This window comes from Bos indicus x Bos taurus, chromosome 1 (assembly GCF_003369695.1).
Source record: "Bos indicus x Bos taurus breed Angus x Brahman F1 hybrid chromosome 1, Bos_hybrid_MaternalHap_v2.0, whole genome shotgun sequence".
NCBI lineage: Eukaryota > Metazoa > Chordata > Mammalia > Artiodactyla > Bovidae > Bos > Bos indicus x Bos taurus.
In genome coordinates, this window is record NC_040076.1 from 85,551,215 (window position 1) to 85,577,828 (window position 26,614).

Genomic DNA, 26,614 nt, shown 5'->3' on the forward strand with positions numbered 1-26,614 from the left:
CTTTCATGCACTGGAGAAGGAAATGGAAACCCACTCCAGTGTTCTTGCCTGGAGAATCCCAGGGACGGGGGAGCTTGGTGGGCTGCCGTCTATGGGGTCGCACAGAGTCGGACACGACTGAAGTGACTTGGCAGCAGCAGCAGCACTAGTCGAAAAGCACAGTGCCATGCTCATTGCAGGCAATCAATAAATGTTTGTTGACTTGAAAGACAATAGTTAAGGCTTTAATTTATCTAACACAAGTCACTGAGTAACAGTCATTATCTACTTCATTTGTGTTGGTGAACACTGACATTTGAGGATGTTCTGTTGATACATACACCAGGACCTCCCAAACAGGAACACAGCCCTGCTCTCAAGCTTGACAGGGCTGTCTTTACCATCTGGTGCTCTCAATCCCAGAAAATCCTCCTTCTTGCCAAACACAGTCATTATGTCCTAGTGCACATTTTGGGGGCACTAAAATGTTGACTTTGAAGTTCAACAAAAGCCATTTTAGTTGCTTTATGTCTATGTTCTCTTTAAAAACACTACTCTGCAGTTAGCAAAATCCTGCTCAGATTAATAACTGCTGTCATGCTCTCCAATCTTGTGCATCCCCACCCCATACAACTCTGAGGGGGTGGGAAACTGTTGTGAGAATTTTTTCCTGAAAGGTAGGGCCTTCAGGGTATTTACACTGTATGTACATAAAATAGATTTTATGTATGTGAAATCTAGTGTATATACACAGTAGAAATTGTCTTTAAGTAATCTCCATATATTGTAATTGAAACCTAAGTCATACTTAATAGTCACAACTAGTAAATTGCTCTCTAGAAAATCCAAATGCAACTGCATCTTCAGTTGTATTTAGGCTTACCAAGAATTGATTAAGTTTGTTTCCAAACTTTTTCATTTCACTGGTACTTGCTATTGTGAGTTTGTAATTTTAATTAGTGTTACTATATATCTGATGAAATGTAAGTGAGAAAACAAAACGATGTGGTCTAAAAATATATCAGATGCTTTAAAATAAGAACAAGTAGCTAACAAGTAATTTCTATTAAATTGTTTATGGGGAACAAAAAATGTAAAAGACTGGAGAAAATTATAAAAATCTGGAAATGTTTTGCCTCGCAACTTCTTCAGATGTGAATTTAAGCTTTAGCTCCAGTTTTTACATAAATCAAAACTAGAAATATTATATAATATATTATGGATGTGGTTTATGTAAAAGAAGAAATTTAATTAATGGAGCCATGTCAAAGAACATACCTTGAACCTACATAAAAAAAAAAAACGGGTGAATGAAAATAGTTTTATGTTCTTAGCCAAAATAAAAGATTTCTCTTATGTTAGTACTATTTTTAATGAATCTGTTCTTAAACAGATTTTTCAATTAATCAACTACCTATAGATCCCATTCACAAGAATCAAAGCTACTGTATTTTGGTCCTAAATAAACTTATTTCACCCTCTTCCACGAAAAATGCAAACCAATAAAAAGTCTGCTTCTCCTTTTTTCTTTCAGAAGAAAAATGCTCTTTCACAGCATCATTCCATTGATTTGATGGTCAGTTTTGCGAACTGCCACCCACCTGGTTGCTCAAACCAAAACCTTTGAGTTGTCCTTAATACACTGCTTTCCTCATCACTTATATCTAATCCATTAACGAAAGTATTAATTCAGCTTCTAAGATATAAATAATTTCACTTCTCTACACTGGATTATAAAGAGCAAGGGGGAGAAAGGTTCAAAATGAAGAGGTAGGTGGGGCTGGTCATGAATGGCCTTATAGGTCATGGCAAGTAGTCTGAATTTTGTTCCAAATATAATGAGAAACTATTAGATTATCCTAATTATTTTGTGGAGAAATAATTATGAGAGGGTCCAGAAATGGGAACATGGGGAAAACAGTGGGCTACACAGACGTAGTCTACCATGGTGGTTAATGTTGTATAGTAAATTTAATAAAAATTTAATAACACTTGGCATATATCCTAAAGATTGAGTCAACAGAACCTTCTGAATATGGGGAGCATAAATGAAAGAGAATGGTAGTGCACACAATCTAGGTGTTTTAACCCTACATCTGGTTGAAAAGAGAAGCCATTTAATAAGAATGAAGAGGGCAAGAATGAAGAAGAACAAGCTTGGTGGTGTAGGGGTAGCAAGAGTAGGACATGTAGGATTAAGAATTCTGTTGCCATATCTCAAGGTATTAAATAAGCAGTTGAATATATGACTGCAGTTCAAAAAAGTTGGAGTTATAAATTTAGAAATCATCAGGATATATGCGGTATATAAAGCCACATGAATAGGTGAAATTACCAAGAGGAAATTCATATTTAGAACTACATAAGAGAAAGCCAAAAGAAAGAGTTGGCAAAGGAGATTGAGGATAATAGATGGAAATTTAGGAAACTTTGGTATCTGGAAATCTAAGAGTTTCAAGGAGGGGAGAGATGTCAATAAAAGCTGAGAGAGAAAATAAAATAAAGTCAGAACTGAACATTGGTTTGGTAGGATGGAAGGTGTTGGTGAGGTCACCAACACCTCGGGAAAGGAGACTACGGTGGAGTGAAAGAGAAAAATACTCCTTTGCATGGCTTACAAACAGAAAGGGAGGTAGGAAACAGAAGCATCAATAATACACAGCTCCCACTTTACAGACTGTGAAGCTCTTGGTAATACCTGGATCAGCGATTCTAAAGAACCCACCATTATGGGTAAAAAAGAAGACCCATATCAATATTATCATCATCAACAATGCGGACTCTGGCAAGTATACCATCACTGGACATCTCAGCTGCAAGTGTAGGGGTATTGATAAGAGAACCATGAAAAGTTTGAGAAGGCAGCAGCAGAGATGGGCAAAGGCTTTTTCAAGTATGCCTGGGTGCTGGACAAAATGAAGGCAGAGAGTGTGGCTTCACCATGAAATCTCACTATGGAAGTCTGAGACAACCAAATACTACATCACCATCATTGATGCCCCAGGCACTTTATCAAGAACAGGATCACTGGCTCATCCCAGGTGACTGTGCTGTGGTCATTGTGGCCCAGCAACATGGGAATATCTGAAGTAGGCCTCTTGAAGTATAGGCAGATGTGCAAATACACTACTGGCCTACACAATGAGTGTGAAGCCGCTCATCATGGCTGTCAACAAGACAGACTCCACCAAGCCCACCCACAGTGCTGCAAGCTTCCACCAGATCACCAAGGATGTGAGAGCCTACATCAAGAAGATCAGCTATAATTCGGCTGCCATGGCCTTCATGCCCATCTCAGGCTAGCATAGTCTAGCATCCACATGCCCATGTTCAAGAGCTGGAAGGTCAAGAGGAAGGAGGGAAATGCCACAGGGATGACTCTCCTGGATGCTCTGGACTCCATTTTCCCACCCATTCAACTGGTCAATGAGCCCCTGAGGCTGCCTCTGCAAGATGTGCACATGATCGGAAATATTGGCCCTATGTCTGTGGACTTTCTGGAAACTAGATTCCTGAAACTTGGGATGGAGGTCACCTTTGCCCCACCAACCTCACCTCAGAGGTCAAGGCTGGGTAAATGCACCAGGAGACCCTGCCTGAGGCCCTTCCAGATGACAGGTGGACTTCAGTGTGAAGAATTTATCTGTGAAGGACATTCATCACGGAAATATGGCTGGAACGACCCCTCCCCCACCAGATGGAGGCTGGTAGCTTTATGACACAAGTGATTGTCTTGACGCAATAGTTGGAAGATCCACCCCAACTATTTCCCAATCAGCCCACATCTTCTGCAAGCTTGCTGAGCTGTGGGAAAAGATTGACTGATGCTCAGGCAAGAAACTGGAGGGAACCCCAAGACCCTGAAGTCAGGCCACTGTGCAGATGCACAGATAGTCCCCAGCAAGGGCATATGTGTGGAAATGTTCTCTGAGTACCCACCTCTAGGCCATTGTGATGTGTGGGACATGAGACAAATAGTGGTCACTGGAGTCATCGAGGCAGTGGATAAGAAGTCATCCTCAGCAGGAAAGGTCACCAAGTCAGCAGTAAAGGCCAGAAAGAAATGAAGTATGACCCCTGAAGTTTCCTCAGCAATCTCACTACAAAAATTATTTAATACTCTATGCATTCACTGAGTAAGATTAATAAAAATTGTCAAAAAAATAGACCACTTCTTCGCATGTGGCTGTCCAGTTTTCTCAGCACCATTTATTGAAGAGACAATGCTTGCCCTCTTGAATGATCTTGCCTATTTTGTCATAAATTAATTCCTCTTTAAATATTACATACCATTTAAATTTGCTAAGAAAGCAGAATTTAAATGCTCTCACTCCCTTCCCCAGATAAAAGATAAATATGTTAGGAGATGGACATGTTAATTAATTAGATGGCTGAAAATTCTTTTACTATGTATATGCACATCAAATCACCACATTGTACACTTTAAATATCTTACAGTTTTACATGGCAATTATATTTCAATGAAGTTGATATTAAAGAATCAACAACTCTTGTAGAGAGTTTTGCTATAAAGGACGGCAGAGAAATAAGGTAGGGGATAGAGGAACACATGAAGTCAGAGAAGATGGTTTACTTTTAAGATGGGATTATTACATGGTGCCCTTGAGTAGAAAAGAGAAGACTGGCTTCTGTGTACAAGGAGATAACTTGACCTCAGGAAGGATAAAGACACCTTATCCTTGTGCATAAATGGGAAGAAAGAATATGTGGATATAAATCTACAAATCTGGCTGATAGATTTTTATAACAGAAAGATGAATTGTTTCTCTTTTGTGAATTGTGATGAAAGTGAGAAGAGAAAAGGGGCTGCTGGTACTCTGTGGAAAGAGAAGGTGGATCAGAGACTAACAGGCTATTGCCAGGCAGTATTGTATCTACTTGATGTCTCTGAACATACTTTTAAGTAGAAACAAATCAATTCATAAATGTGTTTTCCTCCACTACATGCAAAAATCATATTTATTGTATATATTTATTATTTTTATTACTTACATACTGTATATCTCGACTAGATTATAATCTTTAAAATATATCACTGCCGTCTCTACTTCTAAGACCTTTATTCACACTATCTGGCATGTAGTTGGTATTTCATTAATATGTGTTGACTGAATAATTCAGTATCCACAAGTATTCAAAATATGCTTGAAATTTAACTCATTTTTATCTTGCCCTTAACTCTTCCATGTCCATATCTGTTCCTCTAAGTTTTTATCATATTACAGCTTATCCAACTAATTTCCCAATCCAGATATTTGGAAATCATCCTCTGACCTCCCTCATTTCATTCTCCATGACCCAACAATCAAGTTCAGTCAACTCTGCCATTTAAATATTTCTTGGAGCTCTTCAGTTTTCTCTTTCCTGTAGCCAATTTCCTGGTCAGGTCGCCATCACCTCACCTGGATTACTGGAAAAGCATCATACCAGCTCTTCCAACTTTCATTTAACCCCCAGGTCCATTCTCCACATCTCTGAAACAGTATAAATCTTACTATGTCCTCCACAGCATTAAACTTTCCATTGATTCTTAAGCAAAGTCTTCAGGGTAAAATTCTCTTTTTTATGATTTATGACACTTTCTTAATCTGGCCTAGAACTCTAGTTGGCAAATTAAGCTAAGTTCAATTCTCTAATTAGCAGATCTCTATCAGCTCTTGGGTCTCTTTATGTACTTTTCCCTCCACCTGGAATATTCTCTTCACCATCCACTTCTACTCATCCTCTCTTTCTCAATTTAGAAGTTACTTCCTCTCAGCAGACTTCCCTCAATCATGGCATTGGTTAGGTACTCCTCTTAAATGCTTCCAAAGCTCTCTAGGTATGCTGTAGTTCTGTAAAATTCCTTTGCAGCATTGCTTTTATCCCAAACCCAGAAGTAACATGTTTACAGGGTAGAGTCTTATGGTTCTTGTAATGAATGTATCCCTCTATTCCTCTCCACAGTCCCTTAGAAATAAAGAACAAAAAAATGAAGGGAAAAAGAGGTGCTTATTTGCTGAAGGAAAAGAATCATTTCTACCAGAATGCCTCCAGAAGTGGCAAGAGAGGTCTGAGCAATTCTGTGATCATGGGGTAATGAAAAAAATGATGAGCACAATCTCTGTATTGCCTTTTTTCAAACATAAATTAGAATTTTCTCAGACAATTTGTAATCTGGGAACTGCTTGATATTATTTTGTTCTTCTTAGGAGTGAATCTCAAAGTATTTGTGTTTTGAATTTCTCTTGGGTATTTTTAATAATTAGCATTCATTTAAAATACTTGAGCAAATACTTGGGAAAGTGAGAAGTATAATTTTCATCTCTTCATGATGACTTCACAAGCATTATAGTAAGTTACAGGAAGTAAGAAGATAAACCATTCTAAAAAGTCAAAGTAGCATGACTTGTAGCAAAAGATCTGATAAATTTTAAGTGAACAAACACAAACTAACCACTACAATTCTGCAGCAAGCAAAATCACATGCCTAGATTTAGAAGAAAAACTTACCAGTTTTCCCATTTGTACCAAATATTTTGGCTATGAATGTTCAAGACAGAGGCAGAATGATCCCATGATGGTTTCTAGTCATATTCAAAAGGTATAGGAATAGATGAGATGAAAGATAGCAAACAGGGGCCTCATGAATAAAATCAAAGCCTAAATTGAAATCACATGGCATTTAACCACATCTCATCCTCTACCTATGGCAACCCACTCCAGTACTCTTGCCTGGAAAATCCCATGGACGCAGTAGCCTAGTAGGCTGTAGTCCATGGGGTCGTGAAGAGTCAGACACAACTGAGCGACTTCACTTTCCTTTTTCACTTTCATGCGTTGGAGAAGGAAATGGCAACCCACTCCAGTGTTCTTGCCTGGAGAATCCCAGGGACGGGGGAGCCTGGTGGGCTGCCGTCTATGGGGTCGCACAGAGTCGGACACGACTGAACTGACTTAGCAGCAGCAGCAGCAGCATCCGCTATCTAAAATGTCACTCTGAGTCTAATAATTTTTAAAGTAGCTTATGACTTTATCTCTTAGGGTATAATTATATAAGCTATATATGAAACACATCATACAAAGATAAGCACAACATGGAGGGTTTGTCATCTTCATTAAACAAGCAGGCAGTCATTATATTTTAATCTACTCATTAGTAGACAGAAAACAAAATAGCTGCTCATGGAATTAATCTGTTAAATAAAGTCTTACAAAAAATATCATTCTAAGAAACTATATATGTGGTTGATCCTTTTGACTTCTATACATTATTAAATAATGCGTTATCTTTGGCAGTGTTTATTCCCATTGTACTTGCTTATGTTTTCACCATTAAATCATTAATTGCAAATCCCTGAGTTCAAGAAATTCTCTTGAGAAATAGTGTATACCAAGTTATAAGCACACTGTGTCTCAAGTCAGGATGATTATAAGCTCACTTTTTAAAAATATTTCTACAGAAGTACATTCCATCAATACAGTTAAGATAGAGTTGCCAGATTTAACACACAAAAATGCAGGATATCACTTAATGTGGATTTAAGTGACACATTATAAATGACAAATTTTTTTTTAGTATAAATATGTCCTGTGCAATTTGGGGGGAAGTATATTGAAGATTTAAAAGTATTCATTGTTTATCTGAGATTCAAATTTAAATAGGTCTCCTGGATTTTATCTGGCAAACTTAGAACTAAAACTTAGCCAAGGATAACCTCCATCAGATGACTCAATTTCTCTGGTATCGATCGCCACATCTAAGGTCATTATCCAAGGGACAGGGTGGTCATAAGTGACAACTGAAGGTTAATTAAGAGCTAATTATTGGTTGAACTGACAAGTCAATATTTCAATTCACCACTATAATAGCCATTTTAATCAATACAGATTTTTTAAGGAATTTTAAACAAATATGATTTTACAATCCTTTCCCTCTAGCAACCTAAAAACTCAATGGTGCTTCTCTCATTTTCCTTGTGAGAGTATCTCCAATTGTTAAGTTAAACATAAACTTTTGTTAAGTTAAAAATATAAACTTGAACTCTATGAAAGTCAACATAAAAGGTAAGGCAGTATATTTTTAATGACAAATAATTTGCTTGTATGTTTTAAATTTAATTAAAACTGAATTTACTATGTTGCCTCCCAAATCCATTTTTCTCTTTTTCTTCTCCCTGAATAACAGCATGGCCCTGTCTGATGGCCAAGTCAGAAATCTGAGTCATTCTCAATCCCCTTCATACAACCCACATATTAAAAAAAAAAAAAAAAACACTTATTGAGTATTTACTGTATTTACTAAGATTATCATATTAAGTATTTACATATCACTGTAATAAATTTTATTTTATTATTTTTTAAAATTTAATTTTATTTTTTAAACTTTACATAATTAGTTTTGCCAAATATCAAAATGAATCTGCCACAGGTATACATGTGTTCCCCATCCTGAACCCTCCTCCCTCCTCCCTCCCCATACCATCCCTCTGGGTCGTCCCAGTGCACTAGCCCCAAGCATCCAGTATCGTGCATTGAACCTGGACTGGCATCTCATTTCATACATGATATTTTACATGTTTCAATGCCATTCTCCCAAATCTTCCCACCCTCTCCCTCTCCCACAGAGTCCATAAGACTGTTCTGTACATCAGTATCTCTTTTGCTGTCTCGTACACAGGGTTATTGTTAGCATCTTTCTAAATTCCATATATATGCGTTAGTATACTGTATTGGTGTTTTTCCTTCTGGCTTACTTCACTCTGTATAATAGGCTCCAGTTTCATCCACCTCATTAGAACTGATTCAAATGTATTCTTTTTAATGGCTGAGTAATACTCCATTGTGTATATGTACCATAGCTTTCTTATCCATTCATCTGCTGATGGACATCTAGGTTGCTTCCATGTCTTGGCTATTATAAACAGTGCTGCGATGAACATTGGGGTACACGTGTCTCTTTCCCTTCTGGTTTCCTCAGTGTGTATGCCCAGCAGTGGGATTGCTGGATCATAAGGCAGTTCTATTTCCAGTTTTTTAAGGAATCTCCACACTGTTCTCCATAGTGGCTGTACTAGTTTGCATTCCCACCAACAGGGTAAGAGGGTTCCCTTTTCTCCACACCCTCCCTAAATTTTAAACTGCGCTCTCTTGACTGTCACAACAACCCAGTGAGATAGGAACTATCACGACTCACTCTACAGATAAGAAACTGAAGCATAAAGAGGATTAATGGCTGGTTCAGATTCAAACAGGTGAGGAGGAAGAGAGCCAGGACTAAAATCTAGGTTCATTTTAATTACTATGTTAACTCCACATATCCAACTGGTCACCACAGTTTGTCAATTCTCCTTCCAAAACATTTTTCAAATCCTTTCTCTTCACCCCGTCCCACCTTAGTTTAGGCCCTCATTGGTACTGTGTACCAATGAGGGCCTACAATCTTCAGATATTTGTTTCATAAAAAAACTACCACAAGTTGGCTCCCTTAAATAACAGAAATTGATTGCCTCAGTTCTGGAGAGCAAATGTCCCAAACTACTATCATAGCAGAGCTGGTTCTTCCTGAGGGCTATGAGGGAACTATCTGTTCGAGGCCTCTCTCCTTGACTTGGAGATGGCCATCTTCTCCCTGAGCCTCTTCACATCATCTTCCTTCTGTGCACATCTGTTTCTGTGTCCAAATTTCCCTTTGTTAGAAGAACACCAATCATACTGGATTACGGAACCACTTGACTGCAGTATGTTTTCATCATAACTTATTACATTGGCAGTGACACTCTATTTCCAAACAAGGTTACAATCTGAGGGGTTAGGAGTTAGAAAATCAACGATCTTTTTCAAAAGAGGACACAGTTCAACTCATAACAGGTCTCTTTTAACCTGCTCTTCAGTCCCACCAAAGTGCTTTTGCTAACATTCAAATCTAATTCTGTCATTTCCTTATTTTCTTATTTTCAAAGAGAAGACAGCCTCCAGAATAAAAGGCCAAATTTGGGAATGGGGAGATAACAGAATTTTTTCTATCCATTCTGTGCTTGCCATTCCATCTTTATCTCTTGCCACCTCCTAGTCTCTTTGCTCAGCCCTTGAACTTTAAAGTTCCAGATAGACAATAAACCTGGTCATTGGACTGTGAACTTCTTGAGGGCAGACATGGTATCTTAGTCATCTTTATAGATACAGCACTTGGCACAGAGCCTTTGGCAAGGCAGTGAGGTCTATACATCTATAACACATGTGTAAATGATGCTTACTACACCATAGGAAAAATGGACCATTCAGCCCAAGTAGAGAAAAAGAACCTCTTTGAGCCTGATGTGTACTATAGCAGCTAAGAGCAGAGAAAAGCATGGCATAAAATGTTTGTGGAATATATGTTGTAAAGTACATGTTGTTAAAGTGCTAGGGTTTACAGTGAAGTCCACAAAAATACTTATAAAGGTTAAATATATATGTTGTCAAAGCACCTTGAGTCACAATTTTGGACAAAATTAATATTTTATCTTTTTAATATAATCATAAAACATTTAGCAGCCTTTGGGAACATTAAGCATAAATCCAGTTGAAATAAATTCGACAGGTAAGATGTCATTTCTTGGTTCTATTCATTTGGTGTTGCCAAATTAATATCCTATACTATATTGATGCCATCACCACCTATTTTGCTATGTAACATCATCTAACAAATAATTAAATAGCTCATGTTTAGTCTATTCTATAATACTGCAGGTTTTTAGGAAGATATTATATATCATAAAACTGGGAAGTTTCTATTTTGTGAACTATTATATGGCAATCCCACTTGACAAGACATAAATATGACCTATTCAACCCATTCATTTAATGAGTGACATTTAATTTCAAACATCAAGTAATCCTTTAGGATCTGTATCTACCCCAGGGGTGACTCTAACTTGCCCTGCTTGGGTTAGGTGCACTTCCCTGAACCAATCACTGTGCCCAATGAGTTTGTGAATGGCAGCTTCACCAGAAGAACAAACTAGGGAAGCCAGGTGGACAAAACATGAGGGAAAGACAGTGGAGCACGTAGAAGAAATGTAATGGAGAACCAGAGGCTCTACAACCATCTGGGTAGACTCCATTCCTCCCTCACAAAATTAAAGCAAGTCTAGTTGCAATTCTCTTTGAACCAATAAGAAACAACATAGAAATCTGCTTATCTAAATAATAAACATTCTACTTCTTTATGGAGGTGAGCAGTGTTTGGCTGGAAGAGAAAGTCTGTGTGACTCCTTCCAAACACATAGGACTTCAGTGCCTTCAGAAGAAAAATAGGGAGAATTTTCTCAAAGTGAGGCTTTGGCATTTTTTAAATCATAACACCAAGAATCAGCTGACGACTTTCTGTTCCCAATGACTACAAACAAGGTGAACTTTGATTCTTTTTCAAATATCTACTAATACCTGCCAGATAAAATCCAAACCCTTTAGCAGCTTTCAGTAAAAACATTGAATGTGCCTCTAGCTTCATCTCCTCTACCCCGTAAATAAGCCCTGATCTACAGCAATACAATGTCTATGAATCACCATGACTTCCATGCTTTATACCATTAGTAATATTGGTAATCTTTATTAAGTACCTACTATGTGCCAGGCACTATTCAGGTGCTGGAGATATAGCAATGACCAAGACAAACCCTTGCCCTCATGAAGCTTACATTCCAGTGTATGTCTTGGAGATGGGGGGTGGAGGTTGGTAGTCATTATGTAACTAAATAAAGATCCTGGCTGGGGTAAGAGGTAACTTTAGAAAGGGTGGTCAGGAGGTGACCTGAACCACCTTAAAGAATCTCTATGAAAATATCTGTGCTTGGCACTGGGCCTGGGAATCATATACCTTTATCAGGAATCCTCCCAGTGATTCTTGTTCAGACTGCACAGCACAGACCTCAAATTCAAGCCTGACCAGTTCCTCAGCCCCCGTCTTAGTCTTTAAGTCCTTTCATTCTGATTGAAATGCTCTTTCTGACACTCTTAGACCGACTCTTCCTTAAGGTCAGTTCAAGGCCATTTCTTACTCATAAAGGTATTCCCCCGTTCTTGCTCAAGGCCTGGGACATTGACAATACTTAAGAATTGTTTATGGAACAAATGCTGTTTGGCTACAGAATTAAATAGAAGTGTTATGACTGCTCAAGACTCAATCTTGATGAGAGACGCTGCTACTGGGAATGCGGAAACAATCAAAGACCATGGAAAAAAAGATGTTGGGTCCTTCTCTGGAGATGAGTGGTGACATTAAGACTGCAGAGATCTTTACTGTGCTCAAAAGTACACAAAGGTGGCCACTACTGAAAGTAAAAATGACTTTTTAAAAATATATTTTTTTTAATTCAGCTATCTGGGTACTTTCAAGTTTTCTAAAACTAGCATCACCAAAAGATTCAATCGGAATGACATTTTCCCTTCTGCACCTAGACTAATTTCCTGCCTTGAGCATTTTGTTCCTACATATTTCCACATTAATACAGATGCTTTGTTTATAGAACTATTTAATTAGCAAGACCTTTATTTTTTTTCAGGAAAATCTCATGCTTAGGAAAAGGAACTTTTAAGTAGTGCTGGAAATTTTTACTTTTAAAAATGGGAGTTGAATTGCATGGCATAGAGGATGTTGTAAAACAGGCAGTCTCAAAGCGATTTTAACTATAATCTCTGTATTTGGGTAGTTCATCTAATTAACAACCTGGCATTACCGTAAAGATGAGATTGTCATGTTATTTGAAGTGGTTTTTAACAGTCTTTAAGTGCCAACCACTCAATTTATTAACAGTTTATTCTACCTTAAGTGAAGGAAATTACATAATTATTGTGAGCCTAGAAATGAGAAGAAATACACACATATATTTTATCATTACGTATAAAGAATGCCAAAATTAAAGTTTTTAAGTACAAGTAAAATTCCTTAACATGCGTATTAACAGTTTGATGCCACTGGGTTTTTTGGGTGTGTAACCATCTTCCTTACATACTTTTGTTCAACTTTTAGCTTGATGTGATCTAACAAAAATAGCACAAAAGAAGAACAAAACATATTTTGGAAGCAGAATAAGAATCAGTTTAAAATGTGAACCTTAAAATCAGGTTGGCTGTCTTCGAATCCTGGCTCTACCACTACCAGTGCAAAGAACTTAATTAAGTCTTGGTCTTTCTGTGTGCCTTTTCTCACCTCTAAAATACAGATCTTAATAGTGATAATAGGGCTCAACTATGGGGTTGCTGTGAGAATTAATGATTTAATACAGGTAAGGCACCAGAACACTCAGAAAATATTAACTATCATTCATTCAGTCTAGCCTTCCCTGTAATAATGTACTTCCCCAAGATAATATTTCACAGGATGATTTCCCTACATTTCCAAGCATTAGGAGCTTTTTTCCAACTCTAAAAATTTCTCAGAACATATCATGATAGCAGTTTTATATTTTTATCCACTACATGAGAATGTGAAAATCATAAAATTTATTCTGGATTTACTCATAATTTTAAAAAAATGAGTATTTTTCTCTACCATAAGGTACTCAGAGGTGGCCTTGGTTGATCTTGTAGCATGAAAGGGTTAAATGGTCTAAGTTGGGGAAGAAAGGTCATCATGATAGAGCTTCACAATTTGACATTTACCATCTGCTCCCATCTGAACAGGTTATTTCAACTAGCTATATTTTGATTGATTTGACAGGGAAAGGTTGCTATTATCATTCCCAAATATGGATTCCTGAAGACCTCTGGGTATAATTATTTATTCATTCATTCATTTATTTGATAAAATGTTATTAAAGGTGACTACATATTGGGCAGTATGTTTAGAGCCAAGAGAATGCCTCTCAAGTGTCAGAGGTCTACTTTTTCTTCACAGACAAGATGAGGAAATGGGTACCCAGGGCTCAGGAAAGAAGAAAACAGGGAAATGAGTAAGGGTAAAAGAAAAAGGCAGACTCAGTTCCTCTGATTCTCAGTTCAATGATCATCCTAAAACTTGAACCTGTTTCATAGTGTAATAAACTCACCCCCAGCAATGAGAAAGGATATTTGTCCTTGAATGCCAGTTCTCAGGATAGAATCTAGAATGAAGTTGGTATTTAATAGTGAATGAATGATGTATGTATGTACAGACAAATTAATGAATAGGTGAATAGATGGATGGGCCTTTGGGAATGGTTAAAGATTTCTTAGTTTTAATCTCCCCAATTTTTTCTTTGGATTAAAAAATAAATGCTTTAAAGCCAGTTCTCCTGGGAAATGTAGAAAGATACTTTAAAATTTTGGGGGGAAGATTAAAAAGGAAGATACATAGTAGAATGAAGGGAATGAATGGATAAATGACATATCACCTCAGGCAGTTTACTCAGAGAAGTCATGCTTACTGAGATTGACATTAGAATCTTATAAGTGTCCACTGCCCAAATCTCTGCTTTTTTTCTCCCTCTTTACCAGCATCTCACCTTCTCATTTTAAAACTATGTATTTTTTCTCTTAATTTAACCCAGTTAGTGACCCACACCAAATTATAAAAACTACTTCGACATCATAAATACTCTCGAGTAATCCTTAAAATCACTTGATTGAGCTCCTAGAAATGATATCAGGTGTGTGTCTGTGTGAGTTTGTGTATACCTCTATACGTGTACATAAATTTTCATAAATAATTCTTAAAGAACAACCTGTTCTTTTTTCCAGTGAATGCTATGCTTCTATTCTCTTTAGGACTTAGGTCTGTATTTGTCTGGGATGCAGGGACACCAAATTGAGAACTGACATCCACCAAGTAAATGTGGGAGCAGGAACAGGCTTGGAGTCAGAGTGCTCCATAGAGATTAAAAAGGCCACTGGCCTGGGAATTATGAGTGAAGAGCCCTACCAATCACATTCAGGAAGCCATTTAGGAAAACTTGTAAACAGACAGGTGATGGGACCCGATTTACATCTTCACAAGTAACGAACGTGAAGTCGCTCATGGGGTCGTGTTCGACTCTTTGTGACCCCATGGACTGTAGCCTACCAGGCTCCTCTGTCCATGGGATTTTCCAGGCAATACTGGAGTGGATTGCCATTTCCTTCTCCAAGGGATCTTCCCAACCCAGGGATCGAACCTGGGTCTCCCGCATTATAGACAGACGCTTTACTGTCTGAGCCACCAGGGAAGTCCATTTTCACAAGCAAAGAAGTAAATAATTTTGTATGCCAAGTGAAACGGTGATCAGAGGTCACAAAAAGCAGAAGGCGACTAAAATATGTAACTTAGGACAAAATTAAAAGAAATTTAAATTAAGTACTTTTTCCATTAAACTTCAACAATTATTAAACCATTTTAATCTAATCCCAGTTTTTTTCAATCTTACTTTGAGGTAAAAGCCTTAAATGTCTCATACTTTGGATTCCAGCATCAAGTAACCACAGAACCAGGCACGTCCATATTTTTCTGTTGTTTTTGATCAAGTGTTTCAAGGTCTTGGAGAGTCTTGACATCTATAGCCTTTAGAGCTCTCCTAATAGTTATCAGAGAGAAAACATTGCTTTGTCCTCTCACTCCTCTATTGAGTTTAAGCTCATTGTATCTTCCTGTTTCAAAGCACAACTACTTGGTACAGACTGAATGTTTTTTTAATTGGAGTAGAGTTGATTTCCAATGTTGTGTTATGTTCATGTGTATAACAAAGCTACTCAGTTATACATATACCCACTCTTTTTTAGATTCTTCTCTCATGTAAGCCATAATAGAGTATTGGGTAGACTGAATGCCCGTGTTCTCCCAAAATTCATTTGTTAAAAATCCTAACCCCCAATGTGACAGTATTAAGAAAGCAGGGCCTCTGTGAGGAGAAGAGGTCCTAAGGGTGGAGCCTTTATGAATGATATGAGTACCTTTTAAAGTGACCCCAGAGAGCTCTCTGCCACCTTCTGCCATATGAGGACATAATAAGAAGGTGACTGTCTATGAACCAGTAAGCGCGGCCTCCCCAGAAATCAAATCTGCTAGTACCTTGATCTTGTACTTCCTAGCCTCCAGAACCATGAGAAATAGATTCCTAGTGTTTATAAGCCACCCTGCCTATGGTGTTCTCTTATAGCAGCCTGACCAGACTAACGTAGTACTCGCATGAAGCTTTGTCGCTTCATTACTTCTCTCCCTTCAGCAGTCTGTCATGATACCATCAGCCCCGTATTTCCACCCTGCTAGACCCCGATGATGGAACTCCCACACTCTGCCCAGCACACCACCTCCCCTCAGTCCACACAGCCTCCAGTCTGCTCCAATCCTCAGCATTTCTCTTCAGTGGTGCTGCAAGAACCTCCTGACATGTCTAGTGCACTGTGGGAGAGACAGCTGGAAGACTGCTTTCCAATACTGAAAAAAACAAACAAACAAACAAAAAAACACCTTGTTGCCCTGTTGGACCGAAAAGAAATCACTTTGATCAGTGAAATCTCCATTGCCAAGTGTGTCGTGTCTTAATGTTAACAATCACAAGAGACTTCAAATGTTTTTTAAAAATACAAATCTATAACAAATTTTAATATAAAGAAATAGCATATTTTAAAAGACTATAAAGTCATATGGATTAAGTAAAAGAATATATATTTAAAAAAAGAATACAATGTTAACTGTACTTATTTCTGTTTGCTAGGATCATGATTTCTCTCTCTATATATAATTTCTCTAATTTCCAAGTTTTCTATGATAAGCATACCTTTGATATTGTAGATAGTTATATTTTTAAAAGTAAATTGATATCATATAAACTTTTAAATTAACTTTTATGATTCTAAGATATTGTATGTTCTTGTATATTCTATTTTTAACTAAAAACTCTGTGTGTGTACACAAGTACCTGAGCATAATTTCTACCATAAGCATTAACTAATGAAATACTAGGAAAATGAGAACCAAATAATCAGTGATTCCTTAAAATAGATTCTTAGTTCCCTAAGACAGATTCTTAGTTTCTCTTGTATTCTTAGGGTTAAGTTTATCAGACTCCTCCGTAGTTTCAAAAACAGACCAAAAAATTGTCTTTCTACTATATGCCTACATAAATGCCTCCTGTACATTACCTCATTTAAATTTTTCTCTTAATATTCATAATAACTATTCCTATGGTAGTTAAGAGCCATTACGAATCAAAGGCTTTGTTGAAATCCCATTTCTACTACTTACTAGCTCACTGTCTCAGGTGAAGGACTTAACCTCTCAGCCTCAGTTCTTTCCTCTGTAAAATGGGGATAAAATAACATTACCTGTCCTACTGGGTTATGGAAAGATACAGTGAAATAGCCTTAAAGCACTTAGTACAGTGCCTCGCATATACTAACCACTGGATATTTTTTTGCTGGTATTTGCTATTATCCCATGTTAGAGATGAGAAAATTGAGGTTATGAAGATTAGTCACAGTTTCATTCCAGGATTCTCTGACTTCAAATCCATTGTAAACTCTTAATCATGTTACAGTTATACAAGTTACAGTCTAAATGACTCCAAAGCCTCAAATGGAACCATTCTAACATGTCACAAACTGAACTTTAAGGTAGATCTTAGTCCTTCTAAGAACCCTAACCCTTCCCTAACCCTAACCCTAAATGTAATATGCTATGAGATTATAATGCTCAGAGTTTGTAGCTCCTGAGTTTTCTCTTTATCCAGAAGAGCTTTTGATTTTGTTAAGAATCTTGCCTTAAACGTATAAATATATGGTTCTGCTTAATAAGCAAAATCAGGGAAACAGCACTAGGGATCCTGGGATCATCACCCTGAGCAATAGCCAGTCACCCCACAGGATTGAACCCGAACGCTGCAGACATGCTGAAGCTGGCTTTAACTTAAAAGCCCACAAAATGCAGGAAAAGGGATGTTTTTCTTTTTTGTGTGACTTGCCAATGAGAGTTTTGTTATTCTCCTATGTAACAGTCCACTTTGTGTAGAGGTTAAGAACAAAGGATTTGAGAAAGACTTATGAACACAGTGGGAACAGGAGAGGGTGGGACGAATAGAGAGAGCAGCTTTGAAATGTAAACATTACCATATGTAAAATAGATAACTAATGGAAAGTTGCTGTATAACACAGGGAGCTCAACCTGGTGCTCTGTGACAACCTAGAGTGGTGGGTTGGGGTGGGAGTGAGGTTTAAGAAGGAGGGAACATAAGTGTACCTATGGCTGATTCATGTTGATGTGTGGCAGAAACCAGCACAAAATTGTAAAGCAATTATCTTCCAATTAAAAATAAATTAATTTTTTAAAAAAGAACAAAAGGCTTTGGGACTTGAAAAGACCCAAATCCAGGCCCCTTCTCCATTCTTTCTGGCTACAGGATCCTGGAACATGTTAAGTGCTTTGAATCTGTTCCTGTTTCAGTGTCATAGGAGGACACCATACCCCACCTCCTAGGAAAGAGGAGGAAGAAGAAATCTACCAAGAGAACATGTTTGACATACCTAGCACAGTCCAGGTAAAGAATCGGCCTTAATCAACCCTAGCAGTTTTATTAAAAAGAAAATGTGTTTTCAGATGTGAGGGAAAAAAAACACAAGACTTCCTATTTTAGGCAACATGTTCTAGAAGAAAGAAGTGAGTCAGGAGATGTGGTTCCTATTTTGGGCTCAAGAACTCTAGTCAGAGAAACCAGCAATTTTCCCCGAGAGTTTGTGAGTTGATTGTAATATGAATAAAGTAATATTTTTACTTACCTGCCTGGATGTATGTAATATAACTTTGTCCTCCTAAGAATGAACTGTGTAATATGTAATTTTTCCCATCATGCAGACCTTTTTCATTGAGAATGGGATCAGAAGAGAATGCTGAACCACTTTCTGTTGTGCATTTCTCTTTAAACTCTATATGCGCATGTCAAATTGTCAACAGCCAAATCTAGTCTACAGATGCAGAGTAAACCCTGCTTTAGAAGCTATGAAAGCTATGCAGAGATGCTCTTAGCCACCAGGAAACAGCAAAACTTTGAAATCAGCAAAAATAACTCCTGAAAAATTCCTCCCGTCAGTACCTTAACACCCTGCTTCCCTTTCCCTGTGCTGTGCATACTAAAAAGAAGAGGAGGGGCAGAAATAATGGGTTTTCTGGATTTCTTTTTGAGAATATACTCAGAAATGGCTGTTCTGGGGCCTAATGAGATATTCTTTGCAGGCTGAATAATATGAATTCAAATCTAACTCACCTATTAAAGCATAATTTCAAGGAACCAGTAATATTACTACTACTCTTCCCTTTCTCATACTTATCCCAGACTAATGCTTTTGCTGAATAATTTGAAAGCTTTTCCTTCCTGATGAAACTTTAGTTTTATAACAATCTTATACAGTAACCATAAAAATTAGAAATTTATTATACTGTTAGGGAAGATCCCCAAGAGACATCAGAATTTAAAATATTAGTCTTTAATTTGACTTTTCAAGATTCAAGATTCTCTCCTACAAAATTATAACAGTTCTACCCCTGAAAATGGGAGCTCTTTGTCATGTCATCATTTCAGAGTGTACACTGTGCTGCATCTGTTCACTCAGCTGAGTAGTATTTCTAACTCGTGAATGCATCAACAGGAACAGAAAATAATACTAGGAGACTGATATTAACAACAACAACAAAATACAAAATAATAATTGAGAAGTCTGAACATAACCTGCTCTTTTCTCAAGGAACCACCAGCAGCAAGCTGCATAAACCATGTATCTGTCATTTTATATTTGCCTACAGTGACACCTGCTGGAAAACCCTGTTGAAGCTATACATGAAACACATTTTAAAATAAAATAAAAACCAAGCTTTGAAAACATCAGCTATATGTTATTATGGTTTTACTAAAAACATATCACTTACACTTCAATTTAATTTCTTATTCCACTTTTGAATTTTCTTTTTTTTGTACAAACTGAGAGATAAAGATTCAATTCCACTTGATGAAATAATTATTTTACTGGTATGAGAGAGCTGGAATTAACTCTTACATGATACAAACTATTTTAAAATGGAAGCATTTTTAAACAGTTTAAGTGTATTAAACTGTAAAACTGTAAAAATTTACATACCAACTGCAACATGACGGTAAGTGATTTAAAAAATCTTGCATAAGACTGAATATCAGATATTGAATACTTTGAAAATATTTAATAGCTAGCACTTTCCTCAGCAGCATTAATGCACAAAACCATGTTATGTTTGGGGTTTTCAGGATGCTTTTTAGCATGCACTAGATGTCAGCCATACTATGCATTAAGCAACGAATATGGATCTTATGCAAGTTACCTTTGATTTCAACACACTTTACATACTAAAGGATCCCATCTCTCAATGACACAGAGAAGGTTTTGCACACCTAAGTCTCATTGTCTTTAACATAACTCACCCACAAAAATTCTGGCTCATTAAAAAGGTGCAAGTTTTTACATGAAAATGGATCTTTTATAAAGTCAGCCTCACCCAGGATTTGGTATCTTACTCTTTTCACCATGGGACACATCTGCAAATCAGTATCTCTGTTCTTGAGTTCAGTCACTTCAGTCTTTCCACAATAATTTCAGTATGGTCTATAAGCTACTGGTGGCAAAATATAAAAACTATCATCAGAGTTCCTTTTTAATGCATCTATATGGGATTTTTAATAAAGCAAACTTCTGTAAGTTCTGGTTCCAGTTCATTTTTTTGTAACTATGTCTCTACTTTTATAAGAACTACTTCTAGCATTAGAGAAGATTTGAAACTTCAAAACAAAGGCCTGATAGCTTCATGCCAACCACAAAGCTGATTCTCCATTTTACCATATCTGTCCTTATGAGAGGAAAGGTATCTTTGATTAAAGGTAAAAATTCACAGGGAAACAAATTTTTTCTGATGTCTTACTTTAACCTCTATATTAATCCACAGTTTCATTCCTTCAGCACTAAAGACCATGTCTTATAAACTAAAGTAAAGATACCAAGGATTTGTGGAGGTGATAGAGCCCATGTATCATTCTATATATGAGAAAACTTTGGCCAATAGAGGTGATAAGGTGTATGAGAAGCGCTTGCTGAATTAGCTAGATATTCTCAGTGCTGTACTACAACCTCTGAAGCTAAGCAAAACCATTAACCTTCATTTTATTGCTGTCCCTCACATCCTGAAGCGGGCTTCCCAGGTGGTACTAGTAGTAAAGAATCCGCCTGCCAATGTAAGAGACTTAAGAGACAAGGGTTTGATCCCTGGGTCAGGAAGGTCCTCTGGAGGAGGGCACGGCAACCCACTCCAGTGTTCTTGCCAGGAGAATCTCATGGACAAAGGAGCCTGGTGGGCTACAGTTCATGGGGTCACAACAAGTTGGACACAACTGAAGTGACTTAGCATGCACACACATCCTGAAGTGGTTACACCTATCTTTAAAAAAGAGTTTTCTTAAGACAGTTTTTTCTAAATGCCCATATAAGTTTTGTCTATATACTTTTAAATAGTTAAGAGTATCTCAAAGATTTTTCTCAGTTCCTAGGACTGAACTTCCTAAGCAGTACAGTGAATTTCTCTAATCTTTTAACTCCACTCCTAATTAATTCACATTATAGGTGAGGGGAGACTGAGGTAAGATATAGAAAAGAGAAACCTGACAGTCCCAAGAATCAGAAAAGCTATTCAGAGAGACTTGGATTTCTTACCATACGGAGGAGAGAGTTCAGAAAAATGGATTTAAGTAAACCAAATAAAGCTGGAGCTCTTGTGGACATTAAGTTCTGAACTTGACATATACACTTAGATTTACATTTGTTTTCATTCTATATTTCTGCTAATATTTGCTTTTATAAATTTCAGGTTGGATACCAAATATGATACTCAATTTATTAGCAGATTTAAAAGCACTCAGATCATTACAAAATGATATTAATGAAATCAATTATTGCATGTTTATTCATGCTTTAGCTTGTGCTCCATCATGTATGATTCTTTGCAGCCCTATACACTTTAGCCCACCAGGCTTCTCTGTCCATGGGATTTCCCAGGCAAGAATACTGCAGTGGTTGCCATTTCCTACTCCAGGGGCTCTTTGCAATCCAGCAATTGAACCTGCATCTCTTGTGTCTCCTGCATTGACAGGCAGGTTCTTTACCACTAGCACCACCTGGGAAACCTCAATCATGTTTTAAATAGTCCTCAATGGCATCTGGATAGATTAAGAGGAGGGACGGCTTCCTGGATGTTTTCTCAAATATTTTAATCTTGAGTTATCATTGTTATGACAGTTCAAATTAAACTCACCTGAGTATCTGAATGACCTGCTAGTACTGAGATCTGTAATGTCATTTCAGTGACCATGTTTCTTTCAAGTAACTCTATTGCAGTATTACAGTCTGGCTGAAAGAAAGATTAAGGGAAGACCCAATGTGTAAATGAGGAATTTGTACCATGTCTAATGAAGAACAAGTCACATAATGGTAATCAGTGTCCAGACTAAGATTTTTCAATAGGTTCTATAGAGAAAAGTAGCAGGGAAATTGAGTCTTTCCACAATGATGTGGATAGCTGTAAGAGTTTTTCTGTCTTGCAAGTCTTCCTTTTGGTAGTTTTGATAAGACTAAAAGTCAAGAGAGCTACTATCTTCTTTTCTTGGAGTTAGACATAAGATCTGAGCTGACTGATCAAAAGATTCAGTGATTGGTTCAGAGGAGCATGTGATCTAAACAAGCCAATTAAAGTCCTTTTTGGTTGGTGGTTACAGATACTGGGAAGGAACCGGAGAATCTTTTTTCCAGGACAGTCTTGATCTGTAAAGATGAATTTGTCTTGAAGCTGCCTATGGGCCAACTTTGCTATGATATGGACTGAGAGAGAGAGTCTGAGAATGAAGTTCTCATGGAAGAAACTAAGGGCAGAAGTAGAGACAGAACTTAAATAAAAGAACTAAAACCCCTGGGTCTACCCATTTGTTACATACTGGTTTCAACATTCCAGATTATGTGTGTGTGGTCCATTATATTTCTCAAAGTTATTTTTTGTTATTATCTTGCTTAGGTTAGTTTTAACTGAGTTTCTGTCCCTGTAACCAAAAGGGTCTTGATCAATATATCTGACACACAATAGCACATTCATATGTTATGTAAAAGAAGCTGAGTGTTGCAACAGGCAGTACCATATTCACACTCTTTAGTCGCCATTTCATTGCATAAAAATTTTCATTTCAGAAAAATCATTAACTATATTAAACTGATTTCAAATTGTATTGGGTTTATAGTTTATTTATACTTAATATGTATATTTGCTTTTACAGTTTTATAAAAACTATCCTCCAAGCTAGGCTTCACAGTATGGGAACCAAGAACTTCCAGACGTACAAGCTAGATTTAGAAAAGGTAGAGGAATCAGAGATCAAACTGCCAACATCCACTGGGTCATAGAAAAAGCTAGAGAATTCCAGAAAAACATGTACTTCTGCTTCATTGACTATGCTATAGCTTTTGATTGTGTGGATCACCTCAAATTGTGGAAAATACTGTATCACCTTACCTGCCTCCTGAAAAACCTATATGCAGGTCAAGAAGCAACAGTTAGAACCAGACATGGAACAATGGACTGGTTCAAAATTGGAAAAGGAATACGTCCAGGCTGAATATTGTCACCTTGCTTATTTAACTTATAGGCAGAGTACATCGGAGAAGGCAATGGCACCCCACTCCAGTACTCTTGCCTGGAAAATCCCATGGATGGAGGAGCCTTGTAAGAGGCAGTCCATGGGGTCGCACAGAGTCGGACACGACTGAGCGACTTCACTTTCACTTTTCACTTTCATTCATTGGAGAAGGAAATGGCAACCCACTCCAGTGTTCTTGCCTGGAGATTCCCAGGGACGGGGAAGCCTGGTGGGCTGCTAGCTATGGGGTCGCACAGAGTTGGACACGACTGAAGTGACTTAGCAGCAGCAGCAGAGTACATCATGTGAAGTTCAAGCTGGAATCAAGATTGCCAGGAGAAATATCAATAATCTCAGATGTGCAGATGACACCACCCTAATGACAGAAAGTGAAGAGGAACTAAAGAGCCTTTTGATGAAGGTGAAAGAGGAGAGTGAAAAAGCTGGCTTAAAACTCAACATTCAAAAAATGAAGATCATGGCATCCTGTCCCATAACTTCATGGCAAATACATGAGGGACTGAGCTACTGAACAGCAACAATAAATAAGTGTAAAAATTGATATTATATATAGTTTTATGTTTTCTCATATTTAAGTAATAACATAAATCATTTAAGTCAACACAGGGAGTCTACAATAATTTTCTCCCTTATAAGTGGTCTGTCCTGAAACCAAGATTGAGAATATATTCTATTGGCGAGTCTAGGAAAAACAAGCACTCTCATATATTACTGATAGGAATGAAAAATGCACAATTACATACAGAGGGTAATTTCCCCGTGCCTTTAACCTTTGAGATTTATGTCAGATATACCTTTTAGAATCTATATCAAAGATACAAACAAGCAAAACATAAAATTTCTATGTACAAAGGTGTTTATCACGGCACTATTTGTAATAGAAAAAGACTGGATAGAGACAAAATGTCCGTGAACAGAGGACTGGTTTAATATACTATGGCATCATTAGAGTATCATGCAGCTGTATAAAGGAATAAGCAGGAGAAGGCGATGGCACCCCACTCCAGTACTCTTGCCTGGAAAATCCCATGAACGGAGGAGCCTGGTAGGCTGCAGTCCATGGGGTCACGAAGAGTCGGACACGACTGAGCGACTTCACTTTCACTTTTCACTTTCATGCATTGGAGAAGGAAATGGCAACCCACTCCAGTGTTCTTGTCTGAAGAATCCCAGGGATGGGGGAGCCTGGTGGGCTACCATCTATGGGGTCGCACAGAGTCGGACATGAGTGAAGTGACAGCAGCAGCAGCAACATACTAATAAAGATTGGTCTCCAAGATATATTAAGTTTTTTGAAAAGCAAAATGTAGAGTAATATTTGTGGTATGGTCTCCCTTTTTTTAAGAAAGGTAAAGGGAAATACTACTGTGAAAATAATTTTCCTTATATTTTTAAGAAGAAATAATATAGAGCCAAACCAAACACTAATAAAAACTGGTTTCTATGGGGAAGAAAAGAGGAAATGTGGAGGGGGCAGGGGTGAAAACATTTGTTTACTGTATCTTTTTACATAGGTTGAACTTGGAATCATGTCAATGTCTTACATAATTAAAAATCAAAACAGAAAAGAACATTTAAGAATTAAAATAAATGAAAACAAAGAAACTGAACTGTACATCAAGTTGGTGGCATAACTACATAGAGAAATACCTCAAATAACTTCAAAACAGAATATTGATTATAAATCTCTCATGGAATATAAGGACACAAAGTCTCAAAGATAAATTGTATTCTTTAGTCTTACTGTTAGCACTAATATTGGTATCATTATTAGTGTAGCTATTATAGGTTTATTGTAGCATAAAGCAAATAAGTGATTATTCTAATATTGTGAAGAGCAAGATTTTTAGTGGAAGAGAAAAAAATACAAGCATAAAATATAAAACTTCAGCAAAAATCCATAGTTTTCCATTTAAATTATAATATTAGCATAAACACATGATGTTTTTCTCTAATTACTATATTATTATCTCTAAATACCATTTCCAAAAAAAAAGGAACCAGGGATACTAGGGAAAATGGCTGATTCTAAGTGGAGCAAGAAATGTATGAGAGTTTCCAGTATCTACTGTGACAAAAAAATAGAAATTTATCAAAGACTAGTGACCTGCTTCTTGAGAAACCTGTATGCAGGTCAGGAAGCAAGAGTTAGAACTGGACATGGAACAACAGACTGGTTCCAAATAGGAAAAGGAGTACATCAAGGCTATATACTGTCACCCTGCTTATTTAACTTCTATGCAGAGTACATCATGAGAAACATTTGGCTGGAAGAAGCACAAGCTGGAATCAAGATTGCCGGGAGAAATATCAATAACCTCAGATATGTAGATGACACCACCCTTATGGCAGAAAGTGAAAAGGAACTAAAAAGTCTCTTGATGAAAGTGAGAGGAGAGTGAAAAAGTTGGCTTAAAGCTCAACATTCAGAAAATGAAGATTGTGGCATCTGGTCCCCTCACTTCATGGGAAATGGAGAAACAGTGGAAACAGTGTTGGACTTTATTTTGGGGGGCTCTAAAATCACTGCAGATAGTGATTGCAGCCATGAAATTACAAGACACTTACTCCTTGGAAGGAAAGTTATGACCAACCTAGATAGCATATTCAAAAGCAGAGACATTACTTTGCCAACAAAGGTCCGTCTAGTCAAGGCTATGGTTTTTCCAGTGGTCATGTATGGATGTGAAAGTTGGACTGTGAAGAAAGCTGAACACCGAAGAATTGATGCTTTTGAACTGTGGTGTTGGAGAAGACTCTTGAGAGTCCCTTGGACTGCAAGGAGATCCAACCAGTGTATCCTAAAGGAGATCAGTCCTGGGTGTTCATTGGAAGGACTGATGCTAAAGCTGAAATTCCAATACTTTGGCCACCTCATGCGAAGAGTTGACTCATTGGAAAAGACTCTGATGCTGGGAGGGATTGGGGGCAGGAGGAGAAGGGGACGACAGAGGATGAGATGACTGGATGGCATCACTGACTCGTTGGACGTG

General features: G+C 37.5%; 1 protein-coding gene and 1 pseudogene across 1 annotated transcript in view; one reads left to right on the forward strand and one right to left on the reverse strand.

Moving 5' to 3' along the window:
- LOC113891754 overlaps positions 1-26,614 on the reverse strand; it is a 619,131-nt gene that overhangs the window by 555,978 nt on the left and 36,539 nt on the right. The gene's annotated exons all lie outside the window — the stretch shown is intronic.
- LOC113897858 lies at positions 2,121-4,046 on the forward strand (annotated as a pseudogene).